The sequence below is a fragment of the Lissotriton helveticus genome, chromosome 8 (genome assembly GCF_964261635.1).
Source record: "Lissotriton helveticus chromosome 8, aLisHel1.1, whole genome shotgun sequence".
NCBI lineage: Eukaryota > Metazoa > Chordata > Amphibia > Caudata > Salamandridae > Lissotriton > Lissotriton helveticus.
Genome location: NC_136069.1, coordinates 548,498,018 through 548,522,826, shown reverse-complemented (window position 1 = coordinate 548,522,826; position 24,809 = coordinate 548,498,018). Strand labels below are relative to the sequence as shown.

The following is a 24,809-nucleotide window of genomic DNA, read 5'->3' as shown; positions in this document are numbered from 1 at the left end:
TTGTGCAAGAAACGTGATCCCTGGGATTGTTTACCCACATTGCACCAATCAGTACACTGCACCACACAAAAGGCTAGTTGCATCAATGAAAACACACAGATTGGTCCATTGCGGGACAGATTGCACCTGGAGTGTTGGACAGAAGCAATACATCAATGTCAAAGTGTCAAAAACAATGCACTGTGCATTGTCATGTGTTGTGTCTAACTGACGCTTTGGCTATGTCTCTAGCCATGTGTCAGAAAAAACTACGCTTTGATAGGAAAAGTGATGCTTTAGTAGGAAATGTGAGGCATCCGCCAAGGAAATTATGCAATGGCTAAGACATGCTGCAAACCAGGAAGTGTGAAGTTCTTTTTGCTTTTATTTACAGTCTTTTTCACTGTCCTGGCTGGTGGAAAGTGGTTGATGTGTGCTCTTGTGATATATCGCATATTCAATGTATCAACTGAAGCACCAGTGGGCAGATGTTGTCATTTGGGAAGCAGATCTCCTCGATCACCTGAGAATTGAAGTTGGTGGGCCTTTTGGCAAGTCCCTATGATCCATGAGCTTGTAGCAGTGTAGCTTTAGCAAACATCTTTAATTGCTTTTCAACTGGAATGGCCGGATATGTAGATGGGGTAGTATGGCATGATACAGGCTAACTCAGTTAAATCAACAGAACATGTCACAGGCACCTGTTCACAGTGGCATTACAGTAGCCAAAATAACCAAAACAGTTCATGCAGTGCAGGGGAGGCCTATTGCTGCTGGGGGACCCTTCTGGCACTGTGCAGGGAGGGTTGACACCTGGCCTTCTAGGTCATTACTGACTCTAAACTGTAGATGCCACCGCCATGTTGGTTGCAGGAGAGCATACTCACAGTTCATCAGGACATAGGTTGGACAGGATTTTTGGCTTCCACCAAAATTGTTACACATACATGTATTTTCTAAAAAATTATCACATTTCCTTAAAGAGCAATTACAGGGCTTGTATGATAATTGTTCTTTTACAGTGCCCAAGTAACATGAGGAGTAAAGTGACTTAGACAAACAAGCAAGGGTACTGTCTGATGTGTGTAGCATTGTTCAGAACATGTATTGACTTGAGAAGGCCCCAGGAATCTCATATTATAGTGTGGTCTGTCCAATTGGTCAGTTCACATAGCCATCAAATCTAGGCACCCTTGCACCATGTAGCAAGGTAGGCTGCATTTTACTTTCTATGCACTCTGAGCACCAGATACATGATGTGCCTGATATTATCTGAAAAATGGAATATGTCATACATATGTTCATCATTAGGGCTTTTTCAGTTTGCCATTTGCTACGTGTCCAACCCTACAGACCATATCAGACATTTGTAAATTCAATGTACTGTGCTTCATATGTACACATTGTATACATGTTTAGCTTTCACAGAGCAATGCACCATGTTTTTGTCTTATAGATGAACCACATCCATGCACCCTTGGCGAGGTCTAGAGGATCAGAGAATGTTTCACCTGAATGTTTCTGCTCTCTGTAAGGATTGTGTGTGTTCTCGTATATTGTTTGCATTGAGATGTAGAACGGGAATCACCAATATGCGGAAACAAGCATTTCCCTACATGTAGATTCACTACAGAAGTAGGACAAAGTTGCATGTGCAATTGATAGGGGCAAATGGCAATGTGAATACATTGGCAATGTATACATCCCCACATGATAGATGAGTCATAATGAGCTAATGTTGGGCCAGCTTTGGTGTGGATGGTTATGGCACATGTGCTATCACCTGCCCCCAAACCCACAGATTGTCATATGTTAAAATGTCTCTCACCCATACTATGGACAGAAAGTGATAACGTTACCCAAATTATGAGATAAAATGTTGCATGGGATACACTGTTATTTTCCTGACATAGCATGTTTACCTAAGTCCAAATTAGAGTCGGGCACAAGTGTGTTTGGGGTCAAACAACCAGACAATGCTACCAATTGCCAACAGTACATTTTTATGTAAAAATGTGCACAGTGAACATCTTTTCCAATTTAGTAGTCCTCCTACTGTGTGTTCACATCATACCAAGCCCATGCATGTGGAATATGTCTGTCATCGCTACAGAAATTGTACAGTGTAAATGATTGAAGGTATGGCAGACATACATGCCATTCAAATTGCAAATTTTGTGTGATGCATACATGCACCAGTAGCTTGGCATCAAGCCAAATTTCAGATTTCAATGAACAAGTGAGATCTTGTGTGCAGGCTCTGCATACCGAAACATTATTCCTTCCAAGTATACATTTTGCATATGTATTTATGAATTTGCATAGTTAAAAAATGAATCATTCATTATAGCAATACCAGAGGTCAAGTTACATATCCAAATTTGTTGTTGTAAGTCTATGAGTCCATTGTCTAAATCAATTACTTGCTTGGCTTCACCCCATAGCCTACAGTTGCTAGGTAAGATGAACAATGATCTCACTTTTACCATTTACCATGGCATGTATAGCTTGATTGAGGGATGTGTGCCCTGTCTCTTAACATTTTATATGTGTGGGTGCATTGTACAATTGCTGTCATGTGTGGTTATAATCACACTCAATGCATGTGAGGACTCTCATGGGTAGAGGAACATATTGACTGAACACATGGCATTATGGCCTAATACACCATTTGTCAATTACCACACAAACCAAATTACTTTGTAGTTGCAACTCGTGCTTACTTACATCCATGGTGTAGCACTGACCTTCTACAGCCCTCTGTGGCAGAGCAGCGATGTTGTTTAGGAGTAGTCTCACCATTAATCTTTGTATGTTCTAAGTGGATGGCCTATGATGGCTCTTATACATTTAGAGGCAGACATATATGCATGAGGACATTGTCATGATACCTATGCTGGTTATATGTGAATGTGTGAGCATATGTTTGTGGCTCACATGCATCACTGGCCCAAATAGTAGACTTGTGTTTTTGAGAGATCTATTTTACTGTGTGCAACACAATGTAGCAATTATAATTGTCCCACAACGACTGTCAATATTTGACAGTAATTTGGTACGGATTGATATGGCAGTGGAGGTGCATGATGCTTGCACTTGTCATATCTGAGCATGTGATAGGGCCAGTAGCACATTTAGCAAGAGTTGTTGAGTAGTGTGTTTTGTATGTACACACCAACCATGGTCAGCTTTGTCCTATCCAAAACAGGCATGCAACAGGCTGGTTCATTGTTGTGTTTTTATTTACATGTGAGCCAAGGGGCAAAGAGCAAGTGGAAATCCTTGCAGCAACAACCCCAGCATAGATTTCGAGCCATAGGATTTCCAGCCAAAGTTCATGGGGGATACATATCATGTACATGCTAAGGAGAGGAGTGTTGCAGCGAGGAGGCGGTCTAAATTTCCGTTATTGAAGTAAGGCTATATTAACATTTCCATTATTGAAGTAAGGCTATGTTAACAGTTCACAAATGGCTAAGATCAACAGGTGGAAAATCACTTAGGGGACACCAGTTGACAAGTACACTGTTATAATCATAAGCACATCTCTAATAGGAAACTGACCATGTGGTACAGACAATTTTGTATCGGGCAGTTAGTCTTTGGAAAGTGTTACAGTCCACATCTTTGTCCTCTTATGTGTGTGGTGCATCCCCTGAGAAGGGTGTTGCTAATGCGGGAGCCAATGGAGGCACACACATCAGAGGCTGAACATGTGGACCCCTTGTCCCCAGCAGTAACTGCCTGTGCCACCAAGGAAGGCAGCACAGTGCTAAGAAGGGCCTGAGGGCTTGCCTGCATGGAAACAACTTTGCGGTGTAAGGTACCCACTGTTGTTATTTTGGAGTCCTGCTTCCACTCCACAGATTCAAGGATGGTGCAGATAGCCCTAGCTGGTTGGCTACCTCATGGATGCCACTTTGGCAGGGCAGTTGTTATTGTCTCTGCCTCATGACATCAGCAATGAAAGCCTGGGACTGATCCGTGGAGCAGAGTGTAGGTCTTTGACTGCACGCCATTGGAATTCATTTTCGGGGTCCTCAGAGTCCAGGGCTGGACTTGGGCTGGCACATGGGGTTTGTCTGGTGGCAGATGGATCCTCTGGAGACCCTGTGACGCTGTAGGCCCTTCCTGCAACCGGAAATAGTTTATCAGTGGAGGCCAGGATTTCCTGGAGGGTGTCTTAGTCCAGTATTGGCAGGCTGTCCTTCTCAGCAGGTTCCTCATTCAGGACAGGCAGCTGGATAGGAGGTGTTGTTTCATCCTTTGCAATGGAAAAAATATATATGAATGATGATCTATGTTGGCATGAGTTATCTGGTTGACATACAGACTTTCTTCTAAATCACTTTCAGTTCAACATTGACTCGTTGGACATATGTTACTCATAGGTATTGAGGCCAAGTTGCACTTTAGTAGCCTATTAGATGGCAGTACCTATGCATTGTTTGCACAGCCACTCTGTAACATGGGTGCCTTCCCATGACATGACACACATTGAAACACATTTACACAGCATGCTGGGCCGACCATGCCTGCACAGCTGATTTGAGGTAAATTCCACATCTTCCTGGGTGATTAGCTTACTTTTTCTAGCAGTCTATACTGATTGTGCTTTGACGTATTGACACAACTAATGTGCACAGTTCATAAAGCCCCCAGGATCCCTACATTCCCTGTGGCCAGTACTCAGCCCACTCCTCCTGAAAAGGGTGATGTGGTTTTGGTCATGTATTGTATTTGATCCTGCAGTCTACCTTTCACACAGTAAACCACAGTGCTGTGCCGTGTTGTACTGTCTTGCATTTACATTGTGCATTCCAAGGGTTCCATTTTTGACACTCAACCACACAAAGTTTGTTCCATAGTTGTGGACAGTGGACACTATGTAGCAACTTAGGGGGGATGGTCCCTATCAAAGTAGCTAGGTTGCTAGCACTAATGCCCACCCCATTGATAATTGCCAGAGGTGGGTATCTGCAGAGTTTCACACATCTTGGACGTAGGACTGCTCACTTGTACATGTACATTCTTCCTCTGGTAATCCTCATTTAGGCACAGGGACTCAACTTACTGGCATACAATGATGGCACCAAGATCATCATGTGCCTACAACATCAACAGTTTGCATGAGCATATCCAATTGAATGACATGAGAACCTTTATTTGAGAGCTATGTGTTAATCTGTACCCCACATGCTAGCAGTGCTGTAATTGGTGGCATACCTACCCAGGTTTGCCACACAACTAGGCCCAGCGACTTCACCCTCTAACAAAACCTTACTCTTGCCACTTGTAGTGGCCCTCTAGTTCATCCTTTACCTTCACATATCCCTGTTTTACTGCCTCCAACTTTGACATATTTGGCACAGTGAGTCCTTTTCCCTTCATACTCCCTCCTGCCACGTGTGATATCTTCATCCAGGTCCACCTCACATGTATGATATAGTACACCATTGGTGTCTTCAATGGCATGCCTTCTCAGCTGCAGTACACGTGTGACAATGTCAGACACAGCACTGCATACATGTTGTTCATGCTGGTTTGCGTTATACACATGCCTTCTCAACTCCTTGCAATGCAATGTCTCCCCATTCTGACACTGTGTCATTTCAATGTGCTCAGCCACACCTACAAAGCACCGCACTCCGAGGAGTCCACCAGTACAACACACACAGCTTTTCATTCAACAATCATGGTCCTCTGGTGTCTCTCACTTGCATTCACCCCCACACCCAGTATGAATTGACACATGACAGAAGTTTAGGTGGTCCTTATCATGGCAGGTGACACCTATGTGCTCTCACCCTGCATGTCAGGACAGCTGCATGAAATGTAGATTCATGCTAGTGATTATACACATGGCTTGTTACATGTTCCTATGTGTTGATACTTGCATGCCCCACACCTGTGCACCCTCTCAGGTGAGTAGTCTTTACTCTGACAAAGCCATTCTATTGCATAGCTTTACGGTCCTGATTTGTGTACATGGGCCCAAGTAAGGCAGACCAGCCCCATGGTGCAAAGTGGCTTGCATTGCCGCAGTCAGGTTGGGCATGTATCCCTTCATGATGTGTTGCTCAAGTACATGTTTTTTACTTTGTTTTGTGGGACCTGTATTTCTGGTGAATCCTGTTCTACATTCCACTGCAAGTCCCAGTATACAAAGGTAAACCTGGACTGGTGCTGCACATTACAAATGGAAAGGACAAACTTGACGGAAGTGGGCTGAGCTGTGCAATATGTGACTGGGCAGTGTGACTCACATTTAGGTGATGTTGAACAGTGCATGAATGAGAATTCTACCCTTACACTTGCAGACAGCACAGTGGAGTACAGGAATATAGCTTGGTGCGCTGCACAAAATGACAATTTTACCCCTATTGCCCTATATTGGCACTTACCCTGTAGGCTGTGGTGGTCCTTATAGCCAGCATTGTCCTGTCATGGAAATCTTGCCACCAACTCTTCTGGGATGCAGCTACCACCCGCTCCTCCAAGGCAACCAGCTCCTCATTGCACCACAGGGCCTCATCCTCTGGTTTACATTGCTGCCTGCAACGATTTGGCCAGAGTCTCCTTCATCCTGTGCTCATAGTCATGCCAGCATTTCTTGCAGTTGTTGCCTGCCCTCTTGGCTTGTCCCTCACAGATGGCCTCTTTCTTGCCTAATGGCAATTTGTAGGTGACAAAGAGGTGGTGTTCGTGCTTTGTCACCTCGGTGATCAAAATGTCATTCTCCTCCTCACTGAAATTGCACTTCTTCTTCCTCTGGGAATTTTTCTGGACATCCTGGCTGGTGCTGGGGTTGTTGGGGTTGTTGCCCTAGCTGCTCTTCTCTGCTCACTGCTCCATGGCTACCTTGTATGAGGTGTGCAATTTTTCTGGCCTCGAAGTGAACATTTTTTATGTGATTTCTGATGCTTGACACACTCAACAGTGACATGTAGGTGGTTAGTGCCGCTAAAAAGCCTTATATCAGGTTTTCTGCACATGCATCAGTTTGCGTTGTGACATTCTGCCCATGGATGCATCAATTTTCTTTGATGCAAAGTGCGGGCTACGCCATGGAGTGCCATATTGTAAATATGGCACATCCATAGTGTTTTAAAATGACACACCTCAGCACAAGTATTTCTGTTGCAGTGCTGTCTTGATTACAGTATTGTCATTTTTTATGTGATTTCTGATGCTTGATTCACTCAAAAGTGATGCATGGGTGGTTAGCGCCACTTTATGTGCCTCTAAAAAGCCTTACGCCTCTTTTGCTGAACAGGTCAGTTTACGTTACGACATCCCGCTATGGATGCATCCATTTTTTTTAACCCACAATGGGGCTAGGCAAATCGTGGCCTCCATTTGTAAATAGGGTGCATCCAAGGTGTTTTAAAATGGCGTACTGTAGTGCAAGTATTTCTGACGCATTGCTGTCTTGATACAGCAATGCGTCTGTTCTTGTAAAAGAAGCCCAAGTATGTAATGACCAACAAAATAAAATAGACTCAAGACTCTGTGCGTTCAGTGGTTCTCTTCATCCGGCCTCTTGGATTGGGTGCCTTGTCAGCAACATTGAGCTGTGGAACTGTTGAAATGTCAGTTCCAGAAGTGTTTCAGTGTGAATGCCTGGAACTCCATGCCTCCTAAATGTGCCACTGAGGCTACAGCCCTCTTCACTCTCAGGTGGCAGCAGGATTTTGGGGATACATAGATTGTGTGTCTGAATATTCTCAAGGTCTGTGGTCACTTTCAGTAGCCCACGTGCAACATGCTGACAGCAATGCCCCATGTCAGTCTGTATGTTGACAGTTTGCCTTGCTAGTGTGTTTGTGGCCACTACCAACTGGTTGATGAAATGCGTGAAGGAATGAAAGCATGCCAGGTACTTCTTTTGTCTCTGCACATGGTGCTCCTTCTCCATGGCAGCAATCTACTAGTCATGCCCTTTTTCAATTGTTGCATCGACCCTGATATATTGTAGCAGATGCCTTTTAAAAGTCCTTATTTGTTTTATTTGTAGGCACTGTAAAGGTAAAGAGATGATGGAGTTCTCCAAGCCACCAAGCATAGGAGAATTCTCAGACATATCATCTGACATATTATCATTCTAGACTGTTAATAGTTGGCCTCTGCACTGTCTTTGTATCCTACCCACAGATGTTGTGGTGTCCCTCATCACTTTTCACAAAGTCAAGTTTTGGTGAGACAGTTTCTCTCCTAGTAGTTGGAGTTGAGGTGATGAGCCGAGAAGATGGTAATGTTGTTTCCTCAATTTCCCCATGTGTGTGAGTAGCCTTTTCAGCATCAATTGTTTCTAGCATGCCCTGGTTGCGGTGCATGGAAATGCATGTATATATTTAGTGTAAATAAATTGTTCATGTTTGTTCACAATATTGTTGTAGCTATGCCTTATGTGTTTGTGTCATGTTTATGATGTACAGATGTGTTTGGTGTAGTCATCAGCAAACAGTACAGCACGCAACTTATGTGTACTACAACTCCCATGACGCATTCCCAGGGCAGGGAAAGCATCTCAATGGAGGTATTTATGCTGTGAAGTCTGATGTATGGATTTGCTAACATTATGTTATGTTGAGTAAGTAAAGGGAAGATGACTTACCCTGGATGGTGCCTGCAGGATTGGAGGTATCAATGTCAGACACTCCCACCACATTTTCTGTTTCCAGGGTCCCATCAATGATTGTCTCCATTGGAGTGGGAGAGAGTGTTTAAACAGTTGGATCCTTCTGTTGGGAGCTCTAGCTCCTGTTCTGAAAATGTCACCTTCCTCTCCCTGCTCCCTGAATCCTTGTCCCCAGCTTCTTTGAACATGGTGTTCACCAGGAATGGTGTAATATACTGGCAGTAGTGATGGAGGAGCACTTCTTATGTCCAGCACATTCCTGGATTTCTGGGTTGTGGCCACACCCTGTATTTGTAAAGTTTCTGATCTAACATCATCATTCTGCATCCAGAATGTGACTTTTCCCATTTGGCAATTTCCTACTAGGAAATCACAATTTTGCTATTTCCAAAATAACTATTTCCCAATTACAAATGCAGATCCATCGGAATCATTGTTGTTACATACATACTTTTTTGTAGATTACTATATAGCAATTTCAATGTATTTGCAATTTGGAAATCACAAACACGAAATTTTGTACATATGGCCCCAAGTTTTTATGCTCATTACACCAATTGTTACAGATTTGTGATTTACAACTGCCTTTAGGTCTTCCAGGAATGTTGTAATCATGGTGCCTTTAAATGTCTCTAGAGGAATGATAATAAGGCCTGTGTCTTTGCATTTACTTCACGGAACGAAAAGTAATAATACAATCAAAGTGATTGTAGCACAAGGGCCACCTAAGTTGTTGTGCTGATAAAGAATGGGACAATTATTAAAATCTGTAAAATCCGGTGATTGGTATTAACGGTTTTAGGATATCGTGCCTCCAGCTAATACTGTTGCCATTCTTAAAAAAAGCATTGGAAATGCAATAGGTCTCGGATATATTTGAGTTAGAGCTAATGGCATTGTAAATGGCAATGTCTTTTAGCCATGTGTTATGGAGTGTATGCATGTGGTGTGTAATGGAATTATGTGGTTTGGATTGGAATTGTTCAACCTGCACACTCACAAACTGTTCACTCTGCACACTCACAAACTGTTCACTCTGCACGCTCACACACTGCTCACCCTGCACGCTCACACACTGCTCACCCTGCACGCTCACACACTGTTCACCCTGCACGCTCACACACTGCTCACAATTCACACTCTGCACTCGCACTCTGCACTCGCACTCTGCACTCTGCACTCTGCACTCGCACTCTGCACTCGCACTCGCACTCACAAATCACTACTTTGCACTCACTACACTCTACTCTGCACTCACTACTCACTACTCTGCACTCACTTCTCACTACTCTGCACTCACTACTCACTACTCTGCACTCACTACTCTGCACTCACCACTCTGCACTCACCACTCTGCACTCACTACTCTGCACTCACCACTCGGCACTCACCACTCGGCACTCACCACTCGGCACTCACTACTCGGCACTCACTACTCGGCACTCACTACTCGGCACTCACTACTCGGCACTCACTATTCGGCCCTCACTACTCTGCCCTCACTACTCTGCCCTCGCTACTCTGCCCTCGCTACTCTGCCCTCGCTACTCTGCCCTCGCTACTCTGCCCTCGCTACTCTGCCCTCGCAACTCTGCCCTCACTACTCTGCCCTCACTACTCTGCCCTCACTACTCTGCCCTCACTACTCACTACTCTGCCCTCACTACTCACTACTCTGCCCTCACTACTCACTACTCTGCACTCACTACTCACTACTCTGCACTCACTACTCACTACTCTGCACTCACTATTCACTACTCTGCACTCACCACTCTGCACTCACCACTCTGCACTCACCACTCTGCACTCACCACTCGGCACTCACCACTCGGCACTCACCACTCGGCACTCACCACTCGGCACTCACTACTCGGCACTCACTACTCGGCACTCACTACTCGGCCCTCACTACTCGGCCCTCGCTACTCTGCCCTCGCTACTCTGCCCTCGCTACTCTGCCCTCGCTACTCTGCCCTCGCTACTCTGCCCTCACTACTCTGCCCTCACTACTCTGCCCTCACTACTCTGCCCTCACTACTCACTACTCTGCCCTCACTACTCACTACTCTGCCCTCACTACTCACTACTCTGCACTCACTACTCACTACTCTGCCCTCACTACTCACTACTCTGCCCTCACTACTCACTACTCTGCACTCACTACTCTGCACTCACTACTCTGCACTCACTACTCTGCACTCACTACTCTGCACTCACTACTCTGCACTCACTACTCACTACTCTGCCCTCACTACTCTACCCTCACTACTCTGCCCTCACTACTCTTCCCTCACTACTCTGCCCTCACTACTCTGCCCTCACTACTCTGCCCTCACTACTCTGCACTCACTACTCACTACTCTGCACTCACTACTCACTACTCACTACTCTGCACTCACTACTCACTACTCTGCACTCACTACTCACTACTCTGCACTCACTACTCACTACTCACTACTCACTACTCTGCACTCACTACTCACTACTCTGCACTCACTACTCACTACTCTGCACTCACTACTCATTACTCTGCACTCACTACTCTGAACTCACTACTCTGAACTCACTACTCTGCACTCACTACTCTGCACTCACTACTCTGCACTCACTACTCTGAACTCACTACTCTGAACTCACTACTCTGCACTCACTACTCTGAACTCACTACTCTGCACTTACTACTCTGCACTCACTACTCTGCACTCACTACTCTGCACTCACTACTCTGCACTCACTACTCTGCACTCACTATTCACTACTCTGAACTCACTACTCACTACTCTGCACTCACTACTCTGAACTCACTACTCACTACTCTGCACTCACTACTCTGCCCTCACTACTCTGCCCTCACTACTCTGCCCTCACTACTCTGCCCTCACTACTCTGCCCTCACTACTCTGCACTCACTACTCACTACTCTGCACTCACTACTCACTACTCTGCACTCACTACTTTGCACTCAATACTCTGCTCCCACTACTCTGCACTCACTACTCTGCACTCACTACTCTGCACTCACTACTCACTACTCTGCACTCACTACTCTGCACTCACTACTCACTACTCTGCACTCACTACTCTGCACTCACTACTCTGCTCTCACTACTCTGCTCTCACTACTCTGCTCTCACTACTCGGCACTCACTACTCGGCACTCACTACTCGGCACTCACTACTCGGCACTCACTACTCTGCACTCACTACTCTGCACTCACTACTCACTACTCTGCACTCACTACTCTGCACTCACTACTCACTACTCTAGACTCACTACTCTGCACTCACTACTCTGCACTCACTACTCTGCACTCACTACTCACCTTTCTGCACTCACCATTTCTATTTTTTTTCTATTTTTGGGCATTTGTAAAGCGCCTGGTGACGCCACTGGCGTGTCCCCGCGCTGTAGTAAGTGAGCAATGACCACCCTCCCGCCCATAAGTAGTTACCTGCTAAAAAGGTGAGTTTTGAGCTTTTTTCTGAACAGGGTTTCAGAAGGTTCAAGACGTAGTTCTGGAGGCAGGATATTCCAGCATTTGGGAGCGAGAAATCTAAAAGATCTCCCTCCCATACGAGCCTTCCTAACCCTGGGAACCGTCAGAAGTCCGGTCTGAGACGACCGTAGCTTACGGGTAGGCTCGTAGTGGGACACCAGATTCTGAAGCGGTACAGGGGCTTTACCACTCAGGATCCGATGACATGTGGAGAGGGTTTTAAACTCAACCCTCTCCTCCATAGGAAGCCAGTGGAGGGCTTGAAGAGCAGGAATTGATGGTGATCTCCTAGGGAGCCTGAGTACAAGCCGTGCTGCGGCGTTTTGAAGGACTTGAAGGCAGCCCATGACCTTTTTCGTGGCCCCCAGATAGAGCAGGTTACCATAGTCAAGTCGTGAGGTGACCAGGGCGTGCACCAGGGTCCTTCGAGCGGAAATGGGAAGCAGATCTAAGACTTTCCTTAAGGCTCTTAGGACCCCGAAGCACATCCCCGTCACCCGGCTCACCTGGGGACCGAAAGCCAGGTCTTTGTCCAGCCACACGCCGAGGTTCTTGGCCTCCTGACAAGGAGCCGGGACCTCACCCAGACAGGGCGGCCACCATGCCGACGATCACGCAGAGGGCCCTCCCCCCACCACGAGCACCTCGGTCTTGCTACCGTTCAATTTTAAACAGTTAGCGGACATCCACTTTGCAAGATCTTGCAAGCAATTCCTGAAGATGTCCGCTTCAAGACCGGGTGCATGCGATAGGGAGACGACCAACTGCGTGTCGTCGGCATACGACACCAGGCGGAGGCCGTGACCCTCCACTATGGCCGCTAAGGGGGAGACATAGATATTGAATAAGGTTGGGCTCAGGGACGAGCCCTGAGGCACGCCCTGGCCCAACTTGATCTCCCTCGAGTAGCACTCGCCCAGCCTAACCTGGAAACACCTGTCAAACAGGAAAGACCTGATCCAGCCCAGCGCAGCACCTGCAACCCCTCCTCCACTCAGACACTGTAGCAAGATGGAATGTGCTACAGTGTCGAATGCTGCGCTTAAGTCAAGCAAGATCAGAGCCATAGTGTGGCCCTCATCCACGCCCTGTCGCAGTGCCTCCACCGCCACAAGAAGTCACTCTGCACTCATCACTCTGCACTCACTACTCACTACTCTGCACTCACTACTCAGCACTCACTACTCTGCACTCACTACTCTGCACTCACTACTCACTACTCTGCACTCATTACTCACTACTCTGCACTCACTACTCACTACTCTGCACTCACTACTCACTACTCTGCACTCACTACTCACTACTCTGCACTCACCACTCTGCACTCATTACTCTGCACTCACTACTCTGCACTCACTACTCTGCACTCACCACTCACTAATCTGCACTCACTACTCACTACTCTGCACTCACTACTCTGCACTCACCACTCACTAATCTGCACTCACTACTCACTACTCTGCACTCACTACTCTGCACTCACTACTCAGCACTCACAAATACGGGTCAAGCTAGCGCTATATAAACTTTTAAAATAAAAAAAAAAAAAAAATACATGCCAAGTGTGTACGAAAGATGCAGAAATGGGGTGTGTTAACATAAGACATTTGAAGAATGGAATATCAAATTGATACATCGAAAACTTTCTAATGAGTAGAGTTGTGCGTTGGATTTACAATATTTACCCATGCAGTGTATCAGATTTCTTTCGCCCTTATCTACCCACCACCAGCCTAGCCACGTTTCTCAGGTCCATGAGTAACTGCTCTAGAGCAGTTTTTTTCTTTGCATTCTTGGACTGGTCTCTTGTTTATCCCACTACTATAAAATCAGAACGACATCCCTGCATGCTAGGAAAAAAACTGGCACGGGAGCAGCTAGCTATTCGCGCATGGACCGGGTTAACTTTCCAGCTATGCACCAACCTCCGGTTTAGAAACAAAAAAACCTTTTAAAACGAACTTTTATATTTTACCTTTCGCACTTCATCCAGCACCACGTCAAAGGATTTCTTGTCCATTGTTGGACATCTGCTAGCGGACTCGCAATTGTTTCAATGGCTCGACAAATCAATATTCTAGGAACGGTGGTCAAAAACACGATCACCGAAGACTGGATAAATTAAAATAATAGACAGCACCCGTGCAGTGCCCTCCTATGTTCGTGGCACATTAGATGCAAGATGCTTCGTTTCTCCAGTCACTAGCCGTGTGGTGCTTAGGTATTCTAGGAAGCAATACAAGAAACTCTAAACGAGTTGTGTTTTTGTATTCATCGGTGCAGGACATTCTTGACAAAAAGCTGTCTCCCTTTCTGGACAATGGACAGCAAAAGCGTTACCAGGGTTTCAAAGCGATGGACACAGAGACTGCTAGCTGTCCGAAAACAAACAGTTCAATGTGGGAACATAAAAACAAAGGCAGCTTTAGGAGAGCGAAGCAGAATGAAGAGGTGAGGGCAGCTGTCAGGATAGAGCTCCAGCACTATACTTCGTTAAGGTGGTTCCCATTTCCAACTGCGTGGCGCGAGACAGAAGGCGCGAGACAGAAGGCGCGAGACAGAAGGTGCGAAAACACTTTCCAGGAACCACTTTGCTCCAGACTGACAGTGCACGAGAAAATAGCTAGTTTATTACCAGAGTAGTAAAGCAGTTCCCAGACCTGGAGTTAGCTGTGCTTCCGGGTTGCGTAGGCGGCTGCAAGTGGGATTGTCGATCAAAGTGACAAAAAATACTACATATAGGTATCTGATGTAGACTTAAGGCCAGTGATCATAGCAGACCCCCTTCCAATATGGCAGCCTACCTCACCAGAAGCGTTGGTGGACGCCTACAGCAAAAGTAAATAAACAAGCACGAGCACGGAATCGAAACCGGCCGACGCAGGAATAGAAACCAGTGGTGCGCGCGCACCAGAGGAGCGGGGGCAAGGGAGCGCGATGACAAGCCGAGACGAGGTAGGAGATTTGTGCGTGTAAGGGGGGTTCTGTGTGTGAATGCGCGGCGGTGTGGGGTGGGGGGGCCTGTATGTGTGTATGCGCGGCGGGGGGGGCTGTATGTGTGTGTGTGTGTGTGGTGTGAGTCTTCTTCCAAGGAGCCATGGGAGACAGGAAGCGCGCGCGACCTGATCCCAGTTCCAAGGTTGCGCGTGCACCTCACTTGTCTCCTGTCTCCCTTGACTCCTTGAAACCGAGAATGATTACAATAGAGTCTCGGAACGACTTATGTTCGCAGTTCCGAGACCTAAAAACTGCTTTAATTACCAACAGCTCACGCTTTGCTATGGCAACATTGTGTTCTGCCTTAAAGCTTGCAGGAATAGTATGTCAGTTGATGCATTTGGCAAGTATGTTTTGTCTCTTTGTGATAAAAGTCCCCCATAGCCATTTGGGACGCATCTGCTTCTACAATAAAAGGGGTTTTGGTATCTGGATCAGCCAAAATAGGGGCAATGGTGAACTGTCTTTTGAATTTTTGGTAAACTTCATCAGCCTCTGTGTCCCATAAAAAGGTTACACCTTTATGCAGTAGTCTGGTAATGGGAACAATGGTTTTAGGAAATCCATCAATAAATCGCTGGTAGAATTTGGCGAACCATAAAAATTACTTGTCTTGTTTTATGCTAGTGCATGATGGCCCTTGCAAAACTGCTTTTACTTTTGTGGGTCTTTTTTAACACCTTCAGGACTAAGGACATACCCTAGAAATTCCACTTGAGTAGGGTGAAATTCACTCTTTTCCAACTTGACATAGAAGTTGTTCTCTTGCAGTTTTAGAAGTATAGCACATACTTGCTTTACATGGTCTGGCATGTATCGAGAACAGATTTATATATCATCAATTTATATGATACAGCAAACATCAATGAACTCACAGAGCACCTCATCATGATGAGGGATCACCTCATGATTGCTACCCAGAACCAAAAGGCAAAACTGGGGTGGCAGAAGTTTTATATCAGAATCAATCAAACTCTGGAAACGCCTACCGAGCCACATAAGAGTCCTGCCTACTTTAACGGTCTTTAGGAAAGATCTTAAAACCTGGGTATTTATTAACTAGGGCTGGGTTGTTTTCTTGCTCAGTACACCTAGCGCCAAGACATCTCTGGTATATGTGTGCTCAATAAATTGTTCTAACATAACATCAATAACAAAGTTGAAATAATAAACAATTGAAAGGTGGCAGGGGTGTTGCAGAGTCAAAGAGGCATGACTTGGCATTCAAACAAACCAAATTTGGTTTTGCATCTTCGACTCATCACCATTTCGGTCCCGCACATAACCTGGTCTAACAATGTACAAATAAGGGGCAATGGATGTTTGGTTTTCACTGTGATGTCTTTGAGTGCCTTACAGTCAATGCAGGATCTCAACTCACCTCCTTTTTTGAGCACATGAAAAGAATGGTGAGGAGACAGTTGCATTGGAGTGTCTCATAAACCTGTTTTCCAGGTGCTAATCTAAAAACTTAGCCCCAGGTATGAATTTAAATCTAAAGTGACTACTCTAGTTTTCCAGTAATTTGTTGGTTGCACTTAATCAACCATGGAGGGCCTAGGATCAGCTGAATTTAAGGGGCATCCAAAATGTCAAAATGCACTTTCTCTTGATGTCCATTATTGCATGTCATTACTAAGGTTTCGGTATTGAGCTTAATGAGGCCAGATGTTAGTTCTTTACCATCAATTGCTTTAACCACTTCTTGTTAATTTTTCTGTTGTCTCTGTATCCCTAACATGAGTACGGAGGAGGTGTCAATGAAATGTCTGCTAGCCCCTGAATCTATCCAGGCTTGTACTTGCCATGCATCCCCTGACTAAGCGCATAATGTAACTGTTGGTAAACAACCTTTACAATGCAACTTTTACCACGCAGTGCCTTTACAACGCAACTTTTACAACGCAAACCATTACAACGCATTGCGCTGGGGGACGCTCTAGGATAGGGAATAGGTTTAATGTACTATCCAACACCTTCCCTACTATCCACTGGGACTGGAGTTGGAATAGTAAATTAAACAATTCACTATCCAGCGCCTAAAAGCACTATGCGTTGTAATGGTATGCTTTGTAAAAACCACGTTGTAAAAGCTTGCGATGTAAAAGCTTGCGTTGTAATGTCATACATCCGTAACTGTTATAGTCAAATAATGATGCATTGCACATGGATGTTTTTCAGAGATCAAATTGAGGGACCCACTCAATAGTCTGACCTTCTCACCAACTGAGCTGATTTATTTTCTGTAGATCACTTATGGCTACTGAGGCTGTCACTATACTCGCTTTTTCCTTGGTGGGCTGAGATGGAAATCCTTTATAAAATATTCTGCCTTACCACAATAAAGGCACTGATTTAACTTTCCCAGTTTATCTTTATTCTTGTTAGATAATGATTCTCCCTGTGTGCTTATTTGCCCTGAGGTATCTTGGTCTTATCAGTTGTTTCACCCTTGTTTTTATTGTGAAACTGGATAACCTTGTGGTCCACGTGTCTTCCACATTCAGATTTTCTTTCCATCAATCCATAATTAAGTTTCACTGTGAGATTTATCAAATCTGCGCAATCCTCATGTGGTTCCAAAATCTGTGACAAGAGATCCTTATGTTCATCATTTATGTCTCTGTAGAGGAGCAACACCTGCTTGTCTTCTGGCCACTTTGTTTCTACAACAAGCCAATTTAAAGAGGGTGTATAGTCAATAAATCTGAAGAGCCTTGCTTTAATTTCAGTAACTCATTATCTGTGGCCTGACCAATGGTATGGCGAGAAAAAAGACTTTTCATGGTGTCGCTAAAAATTGTGGAAGTTGTATAGTAAGGGGTCATCTTGTTCTACAAATGGGATAGACTACAGGGCTGCATCGCTTCTGAGGTATGAAAGGACAAAGGCTACCTTAGTGCTGTCATCAGCAAAAGCAACAGGTCGGGACATGAAGTGCAGAGGACACTGATTCATAAAGATTGTGAACTTATTACTATCTCCAGTTAAGCGCTCCAGAGGAGTCAAAGGAACTTAAACAGGAGTGACAACTTGAAATTTCATAATACACAGAGTCGTATTAGCAAATGCTGTGACATCTCCAGAAGGTGGGAAGGTAGCAGATTTTAATATTGGCTTTGGTTTCCCAGGAATAGGAGGAGGACGCACCTACAGATAATTTTTCTTTTGCACTACTTGGCCCTGTAAGATTGCCATATTTTTTCTAAAGGCAGCATTTTCTGCCTGATTATGTTCCAACACAGTGGCGAAATACTGCAACGTTACATTCTGTGAATCCATATCATCTGGGAAAAACAGTTAACTTGGGCCTTGTCTTCTGTCAGACTATGAACACAAGCTTCACCATGTTGCTTCATAATGTTTGTTGCAGAGACGATATGGAGCCACCTCCACTATGCCATATGTGTCCTCTACTAAAAGTAAAAGCTCTACCAGAAAAGCAGTTGAGCTCAGGGAGGAGGGCCTGGTCCACTGTGTGTCTGACTGATGTGAAGTCATCCACTGCACTCTGTTGTCAAAGCTTATGTAGGAGAGGGATTCTATTAATACTTAGGTCCTGCCTTAAGTCCTAATTACTCCTGAGCCCCTGATACTGTTGTGTGTGTAAGATTATTGAATTCATACCTGCAAGGCAGTAGACGTGATGGTATCTCTAGGGAATCAGATGACTGCTCTGCCTCTCAATCAATAGTGATCTCAAAACAAGAATGGATGGACCCTTCAGGCCACAATGAAACAAAGGAATACAATCTGAGACCAGAGATTAATAAATGGTATAAACACATACAGCACAGAATAACCATGTCACGTAGTTATGACTGTATGTACTCTTTCAATGTAAAACATAAACACCTAGCTCAGATAGCTTTGCATGTCTACTCACTCAATTATTTCTAACCATGGTGTTTTCTTCCCACCCTCTTTTCTGTAGTTTTTTTATGCCAGTATCCCATGGTTAAGAAATGTAATAGTTATTTGATACAAATTTGAGAAATGCAACAGTTCTGTGTTAAAATTTCAGTTTAGGTAACACTTTTTGAGTTAATGTTCTGATTGCATTCCACGCAAGGGTTAGTTCTGTAGTAGATATAAATAATTGCTCTTTATTCCTGTATTTTGCATTGGTAAGTGCTTACTGTTCTTGTTTTGTCTTTCAGATGCAGTTTTCCAGATGCAAGGTGCAGTGAGTGAATCAGATTTGGGATGCGACGAGATTAAGGAGGGAAGTCCTCCTCGCCCGAAGGAATCAGGTAAGATGCGATGCAGCAGAAACAGAGAGCAATCCCCGCTCTCCAAGACACTAGAGCCAAAGCACTTGTGTTAGGCTTGGACATGGCTTAAATACAAAGTTGTGCCCAACCTCACCCACGATGGCTGCTGAGGTTTGCTAAACCCTCAAGAGAAGTCAGCAAACTTCTGTGTTTGCTGGTGCTAATATTGTGGCCCGTAGTTGAGTATGTGTAGCATAAGTAATACTATGATTTACATTTTAGTCAGATTGATTAGTGCTAGTAACACTGTAATTTAGATTTTCAGCCAGCGTGGGTCAGTGCACAATAAGGTTATAACAACATGCACTTCAAGGATACTGAATGTATTACCTGGTAATTGGGGGCGGGGGCTGCGATCCCAATCAGGAGGTGGTGCAAGAGCTAATGAGAGAAAAAGCTAATAAAGGTTGGAACGCAGCAGGGAAAGGGAGGTCCTAATGATCAGAAGATAGAGCTCTCACACATCCAAATGAGTGCCATGCTTCATCATTGGGCTTGCTCCTCATCGGGCCGGCACTGCAATGTCCGACTGGTCCCGCAGGAGAGCTCTTTGTCGGAGATCTTCTGTTTTTACTGCAATGATGTGTGAGGAAAAAGTAAGTTCAGGATACTGTGCTAGAATAAGTGCTTTGTGAATTAAAACTGCTCAAGGGTTACCTTACCTTTTTTATTAACGTGGCTCATTTGACAGCGATAAAAAGAATGAGCGAGTGGTGGTAATTGAGATCTATGAATCGTGACAGCCTCACAGTGAGTGTTTTGGGTCAACATGTTTCTTGCATTGTTGGCCAAGGATCGATGCACAGTGTTTCTTCAGGACCAAGAAAATCCCTACCTTACACCTACATGGGGCATGTGACATGAAGTAGGTATTCTTAATGAGACTATTGTTTGCTATACAAGCTGTATGCAAAAAAAGAGTGAAATGTTAAAACAAATGTATAAGTTTAGAAGGGGTGTCACCTAGCAATCATATAGGTTGACAGTCCCAACAGCATCCACATTAAGCCTTATATGTAAATGTATCAATGAGTAGACATACCATGCCAGGAGCGCAAAAGCTTCCCTCATGTGATTAGTGCACAGATGACACTGCAAGCCAGGCACATGACTCAAACGTGACAAATGCAGTACACAAAACGAACCACACAATTAAGGCACATGTGGTTAATCTCTACCAAAAGGTTAGAGTAGGGCTCTTACCCATAGGTCTAGGCAGAGTACTGCATATATCTGTGGATAAAACTCACAGTATACCCACTAACCCATTGAGGGAAGAGTTGCAAAAGTCAGCAAGAGTAATGCTGATACTGTGATAGTGATCATGTGGTCCCATTGAAGTTGCTCCCATAACATACCCCTCACTGCTCGCCTGGGAGTGAAGAATGAAGGCATGGGGAGGGCATTGTAACGGTTGTCAAATTGAGAACAGGTGCGGGGCAAATCATACCAGCTGCGGCAGGACTAGATCAAGATGAACTGCCGCGATATTTGAAATATAGCGTAGATGCGCTATAACTTCATCCAGGTGCTTAGGACTCTTCAAAGATTGACTGGGGAGAGCGGCCAGCATCCTCTGTAGAATGTGAAGGGCTATGTAGGTTAAATGCACAAGTGTGTTTTTAATTCAGGAGCGGTACTTGTAAAATGACTAGACCGCAAAGTGCGGCTGTCATCTTGGGGTGAAAAGAGCCTGGCGTTAAAGTTATTTATGGATTAATCCAAAAACAGGAGGTTTATGTGGTACAAAAGAGTACATACATCAAATTGGCAATCCCGTTGTAAGGATGTAGCACAAAGGGTATCATATAGAGGCAAATGATTGCAAAAAATGAATGGACATTTATCCTTATAGGTCATGAGGCCAAAGAACAGAGAGGTGCCGTAATCATGGAAATTACACTTTCATTAATGAGGTGTTTGAATATTTTTTTTTTATTACGAAAGTTACTTGTAAAACCATAAGGGAATCATGTAATGAGTACATGTAAAATGTACATGAGTGAATCAACTTTTTTTTCTGAATATTCCAGATCCAAGATGTGGTGATTGTGATTGCCTAGATACCAGACCTGAAAGAGATTAGTTGCCAGCAGGACTTTGGTCACCCTTTGTGGCTTTTAAAATAGTTGATCATTCGAGGTTTTCTTACAAGAGATGAACATACATCTATTTAGTGAAATCATTTATTTAGTGAAATCATTAGACAGCCAGGATCGATAAATACAGGCTCATTTGTGTATTTTGGGGTATACTTAAGGTATGGGCATGACCATCCATTTCTTATATTTGTTTGAGAGGAGGGTATGTATGAAGTGGAGAAGTGTGGCTCACTGGTTAGAGGAGGTAGACCTGGAAGCAGAGTTCAGCCCGGGACCAGGGTTCAATTCCCGCCTCGGCGGGGTCTTAAGTCCTAAAATGTCCATGGACTCGACAATTCTCGCTCCGGTGCCTACTCGATTCACGGGTTCACACTCTGCGACTCTGGGCAATAGCTTGCTTAATCTCCAAAACGGCCCCTCGCGGCGGGATGCCTGGCTTTCACCTTGCGGATACCCTGCCGGGGTTATCTCACAGGGGAATACCAGGACGGGTTCCCTAAGCAAGCGCTTAGAAACCGCTTGGTGATTTGCGCTATATAAATTCCTGTACATTTACATTTACAAGATGTCCTGGGGCATGGGTCAGTAGCCTAGGCAATGTAGAATTCTCCTGTGATGAGGATTCTGGGGAAAGGTGGTTTCTGTGTGGTGTGGAAGGGGACTAGATGTCTTTCTCTGTGCCGGGGATGCTGAACTGGAATGGAGCTAATTGAAATAAACCTAAGTAAGGTTACTGCGCAGGGGGCAGGTACAGGAATCTCCACCCCTGGAATAATATTCCATTTTATATATTGTAAAACAATACATTCATTCAACTGAAACGCCTACAGTGAGTACAATCTTCTTTATTTCAAGTGGTGTGACTTTACTGAACTTATTCGGGTCTACTTAATAATTTCCAGTTAACTTTAACTCTAATTTCAAGTGGTCAGCGTTTGTGGTAATTTATGCGCACAACGCGGCCTGCTTTCAAAATGTTCCTTTGTAACCTTGGCCGTGCTGGAGCTCGTGGATGCAACACAGCTTCATAAACATTCATCCATTTCCATGCAACTTCAGCCTATGCGGTGGCTCGCACACGCAACGCAGCCTGCGTTCAAAGCGTTGCTCTGTAATCTTAGCTGTGTTGGAGCACGTGCACCAACACAGCTTGTTGAACATGAATCCATTTCCAGGCAACTCCAGCCCTGCCGCGGTTCACACATGCAACGCAGCTTGCGTTACTAAACGCTTCAGTCTGCGTTTGGAATTCGTACAAAGGTGACACGTTCACCAAGTAATCAGCTAATTAGCCCAGTGCTGAAAAACTCTACTGAACTCTTGTTCAACCACCCTCAGAAGTGAATAAATGCACTTCTGAAAGTGTTAAAAAGGAAAAGATTAAGAAGGAGGAAAAAATAATATTAAATGGGAAAAAAACTGAACCTCTTACCTCTAAGATCCACTCCAAAGACATTAGCAACTTTAGGAAATTGGAAGCAAGACACGGGAAGTTTTCTAATTAAACATAGTAGACAGATTAGATCCCTCAACAACTAGAGTGCATACCATTTACAAAATAAATCTACTTCAAAATATCCAATGATTTGTTATGGTAGTTTGTTACTTTCCTTAATTTTTTTAACTTCTTACTTTAAATTATTATTTTAGATATTTATTTTAAAATGTTCTTGCAGGTATAGAAAAAAATAAAAGAAAGGAAAGGAAATGTCAGACCAGAATATGTCTTCCCCACCACTGTTTTTGTCAAACCCCGGAGACCTAACAATACATTGGAAACAATGGGGAAATTTTTTTTTTATCTTGTATATTAGCTAGGTGGAGTTGTAAGGACCAGTACGGCGTCAGGCAATATTACTTCCTCATCTAGGTGTTCAAGGAAGAAGAATTTATGAAGAATTGCCTGAAATATCTCTGGGAATGGGCAGGGCTGGACTGGGAACCACAAACGACACTGGCAAAGCGCTCGGCTGCCCTTGCCCCCCCCCCGGGGGTTGGGGGTGCCTCTGAGCTCTTTGCCGGGGCCGGTTTTCGGGGGATTTTGTTACAGGGCCGATGCTGCAAAAACGGCCCTGTAACAAAAACGGCCCCTAGGGGCCCAAAACCGGCCCCCACCCTTGCGGAGGTCCAGGGGATTGCCCTCAACGGCCAGTCCGGCCCTGGGAATGGAGGAAGGACGACCCAACAATATTTAAGAATTGTCAATTTGGATGCAAGAATTACATTTTACCCCTAAAACTAAAGTAGTATTGGAACACCATACATCATTCACCAGACATGATGGAGATATTGCTTCCTATATGGCTACCTTAAGGAGTCTAGCTCTGACATGTAGGTTTGAACAGTTAAGTGACTCTTTGAAAATAATTCAAGTTGTACATTGTACTAGTAGCAAAAGAATGAAAGAGATACTTTTAAGGAAGAAATATATTCTGGTAGAAGCCATACAGATAGCAAAAGGAATTGAACATACAGATATGGAGTTAAAAGAAATGGAGGGCACATCAAATGTAAAACAAGATAAGATAGAAGTTGTGAGAGAAAAATGGAGGAGTAAAAGGATGTTGTAGCAAGCAGTGATTCAAGGAAGTTGCAAATAGGGGAGAGACATGTTCCAGTTAGATACATTAAATGTTTCTGAGGGGGCATTTTGCAAACGTGTGCAGGACAAGGATGCCTTCAGAGGAAAAAAATACAAGAAGTAGATGATATTTGTGAGAATGTGCAAGAAAAGGTATTAATAATTGAGGAAATGAAAAATTATTTTAAAGATGCAAATGTAGATTTCGTTTTGGAAACTTTAAATGTGAAAATGTAAAGCATCAATATTTTAGATACATTATGATGTTTCTTTTGAAGGAAAAGACATAACCGTATTAGCAGATTCTTTAACTCTATACACGCTAATATCTTACAAATCCTATGTGAGACTTGGCCTATGAGAAATGGTTCACGGTTAAGTGACAGTGACATTTGTGAAGTAGGTTATGCGGGTAAAAGAATAGAAATAGTTGGTATGTGTTTGATGAATAAGGGGAGGCTGTGTAAGGGATAGTGTATTTCCAAAATTGTCGATCTAATCTGCTGGGGTAGCGCCACCAAAGGGACTGGAACATAATAATAGATCCAAATGCAAAAGAAGCTGTAATGGTGATAGAGAAAATGAATGTTAAGGAAGTTAATTGTTGTGCTGAAATGGAAAAAAAATACTCCAAGGAGTTTAGTTCTAAGTTAGGTTTGTTAAAAGGGTTTTCACATAAAATAAATGTAACTTATAATGCTAAGTCAGTAATCCAAAAGAAGAGGAATGTTCCTAACT

At 44.2% G+C, this 24,809-nt stretch overlaps 1 long non-coding RNA gene across 1 annotated transcript in view; it reads right to left on the bottom strand.

Annotated features, from left to right (window-relative positions):
* Positions 1-1,945: 1,945 nt before the first annotated feature.
* The window catches only part of LOC144771708 (uncharacterized), a 132,030-nt gene continuing 109,166 nt past the window's right edge, over positions 1,946-24,809 (bottom strand). Inside the window, exon 4 of the long non-coding RNA XR_013599437.1 lies at positions 1,946-4,243. This is a non-coding gene — a long non-coding RNA (uncharacterized LOC144771708). The remainder of the gene's footprint in view (positions 4,244-24,809) is intronic.